Source organism: Podarcis raffonei, chromosome W (assembly GCF_027172205.1).
Source record: "Podarcis raffonei isolate rPodRaf1 chromosome W, rPodRaf1.pri, whole genome shotgun sequence".
Classification (NCBI taxonomy): Eukaryota; Metazoa; Chordata; class Lepidosauria; order Squamata; family Lacertidae; genus Podarcis; species Podarcis raffonei.
In genome coordinates this window covers 5,936,223-5,939,600 of record NC_070620.1, presented here as the reverse complement: position 1 = coordinate 5,939,600, position 3,378 = coordinate 5,936,223, and the positions used below count along the sequence as shown (strand labels likewise).

The 3,378-nt window shown below is 49.4% G+C and overlaps 1 pseudogene; it reads right to left on the bottom strand.

Annotated features, from left to right (window-relative positions):
* Window positions 1–1,879: 1,879 nt before the first annotated feature.
* On the bottom strand, window positions 1,880–2,469 carry LOC128406041 (E3 ubiquitin-protein ligase RNF183-like; annotated as a pseudogene).
* Between the last annotated feature and the right edge of the window lie 909 nt (window positions 2,470–3,378).

The following is a 3,378-nucleotide window of genomic DNA, read 5'->3' as shown; positions in this document are numbered from 1 at the left end:
TTTCAGTTTGAGTGCTGTATCTTCTTTTCTTCACTACGTGTCTCAACTCCGTCAGATCTTGCTGTTGAGTGAGTGCGCAGCCTTTACCTCTAGAATGAAATTTTAGTCCAGCTGAAACCGATGACAGCCAATCAACTGACAGCACATTACTGCTGAGTCTTTCTGACCCAGCACTTCCATAGAAAGTATTGCAGGCTGATTGCATAAGCCAGTTGCATCAGCTAGCAAACTCAAGCCTGCAGACTTACTATCTCTCACATTGGTCCTAGAACAATGCAGCAGTATGATTGGTCCGCAGGAGCCACCCAATCCAGCTCCAGGTGGAAGTGAATCCACAACCTGATTGGCCTACAGGAGAATCCCGGAATTAGCCAATCACGTGTGGCCCATTGTGTAAATAATGTATATAAAGCAGATATTGTGGGGGAACTTTCATTCCTCGCTAATATGAGCTGAATAAAGAGCATGAAATCCACACTCAACTCCAAGTATATTTCACTTGCCTAGATGGAGGATATGGAAGGGCGTGTGTAGAAACTGGCCTGCTGTACAGAGGTAACATTTACATTAGCTGCCCTACTCACTTTTGCCTCTGCCCCCACCTACCACCAGCATGTGGTGCTCAGAAGGTTGCCCAGAACGGAATGAGGTAATTGGGTTGGGGGAAAAGATTTTCCACCCCTGAATTGGCATTTCCTTGTAGGGAAAGGCAATGCAGCCCCCCCCCCAAGTTCATTTTGTGTGTCCCTTTCCCAATCCACCCTGTCCACACTAAACCTACCTTTTTGCAAGATCCAAGAGATTGCTTTGATCCTGTTATCAGCCCCCACTCTTACAAGCTGATGCAATTTGAAACAAAACACTGCAGTGTAGATAAAAAAGTTTTAATGCCACTGCCGTTTGGCCCCCTTCTAACCAGTAGTGCGCACACTAGGAGAAAGAAACCCTTGAGCACCTGCCTTCATTGCATGCCTGCATGATGTGAGTACACAGAGGACCATCTTCAAGCCTGGACAGAGGACAGTTAAGATCTGCAGCCTTGGTGGTTCCACATTCAGCAGTGCAGTCAATGTTCTCTAGATGTTGGGAACTCTTCATTGGCTGCAGCAGAGGCATTTGGCACAGGGGAAGAGGCTGGTTTGGAGGGTCAGCATAGCTCAGTGGTAGAGCCTTACATGCAGAAGTTTCCAGGTTCAATCCTCAGAATCTCCAAGTAGGAATAAGAAAGACAGACCACTGCCTGAAACCCTTGAGAGCTGCCACTCAGCATAGACAATATGGAGCTAGATGGACCAATGGCCTGGCTGTAAGGCAGATTCCTATGTCCCTTTACTCCAAGTATGGGGAAACTTGGGCCCTCCAGATGTGGTTGTGTTACAGCTCCCATCATGACCAGAGATTATGGGAGTTGTAGTTCAGCAACACCTGGAATGAGAAAAGCTCTCATCTCCACACCTGCTATATTCCCATTATCCATTTTCACCCTCTTACCCTCTTTAGCCAACTTAAGAAGCAGCGAGTTTGTTAGTTGAAATGCTCCCATTGCCCTGTCATGTCCTCATCCCCATCCCTATTTAAAAGCTCACAAGTAACCCTCAAGGTCAAATCCTGGGACCCAGTGGCAGTCCAAACCGTTTTGCTGTCTGGGGCGAAAGACAAGATGGCAGTCTCTCTCTTGTTCTATAGGCAGAATCTGACCAGGCTTTGAATCTTAAATCATAACTGGGCAATGTCTTCCAGCACACTTGAGCTGACTTGGAGAACTCAAGGCAGGCTGTGTGACACACACAAGCTAGTCCTCCCAACACTTTGCTGCTGCTCGCCAACCACCTCTACCCTGCCCTCAGCATCTTCCGCCTGAGGAGGCTGCTGGTCCCTCTCACCCCCAGCCCCCAAAGAGCTGCCTCGTCCAAAAGATGGAGAAGATGAGTAGTAAAGTCATGCTTAAGATGAGAGCCATCAGGTAGGTGAAAATCTGGAGCTGGGGGTTGCAGGCACACGCCCACATTGGGGAGCGGTGGTGGTTGGGCATGATTGTGGTGGCAGTGGTAGCACTAGCCGGGCGGCTTGGCTCACAGTAGCTCTCAATGCTTGGATCTCTCACTGGGCCCAGGTCCAGGGTGTAAACCCTGGGCTGGCAGAGGAAGTACCTGCTCTTGCGCTGCTCCTTCAAGCACAGCTGCCAACCCTACAGGATGATGTGGTTGGGCTCCAGGCACAGCAGGCACAGGAGGGCTTCATTGGTGGGCAGCTCAGTGACAGGCTGGTCGGAGGGGAGGACAGTAGGGTGGCGGCAGAGTGAGCACTGCAAGCGGTTCTGGGCTGGGGACACCAAGCTGAGAAGAGCCAGGCACTTGATGCAGAAGGAATATTGGCACTAAAGGACCTTGGGGTGCAAAAAGTGTTGTCGTAAGGGTTTCAGCAGATGGGGCATTCAGCCTCCAGCCCCTGGACCTGCTTCTCAGCCATGGGGAAACCCAGTCAACAGCACAGCCTTCTTTGCTACCTAGGAGACTAAAAAACAAGGGCAGGTGGAAACCCAATGACAGTAATCATACAGCAGCATCAATGCAGTGGAACCTTTGGCCCACGAGAGGGAACGTTTGGCTTGCCATAGGGCCGTATTTACTGAGGCTGATGGGAGTTGTAGTTCTTCAACATTGGTGGGGGTGGGAGACAAGTTTCCCAACATCTGGTTTTTACAGCATCAGCAAATGCAAAGAGAGAGGTCCTCCACCCAAGGGAATTTGCAGTATGAAGTTTAAGAGTGGAAGTAAGCCCTTCTCTTGCAAAGCAATTGATAAGGCAAGGGTGGGAAGATAAACATCCACATCAGAACAGCCTGCTGGAACAGTCCAATGGCAATCTATTTTATTTTATTTTCAATGCAAAATTACAACAAAAATTACAAACATTGAATCCAAAATGAAACAGTACAAACAAGGAAAAAAACCCCAAAACACAAGAGAGGGAAAACACACACACACACACACACAAACAAAAAAACAAAAAAACCACCACACATCTACAAATAATACCATATCATCATTCTAATCTAATCATTACTGTCAGGGGACTGCCATCGGAACAGGGAAGGGAAGGAGAGGGGCAGTTAGGTTACAGGGAACCTCCGAAAATCTTGTGAAGCAGTTCCCCTTCCTGTGGTGGGGAAAGCCACACCTCCAGTGGGGAAGAGGGGAAGGGACCAGAGGATGCTGCTGGGAGCCTCAGCACCGCTCCTGGGCAAGCCAGCCAGGAGGGAAGCACGCCTCTTCCGTCACCCACCCTGCGCAGAGGTGTAAAACGCAAAGAAGGAAGGAAAAGGCTGGGGGTGACTAAGCTATTATGTTGGGGGAGGACCCGGAAATGACCACTCCT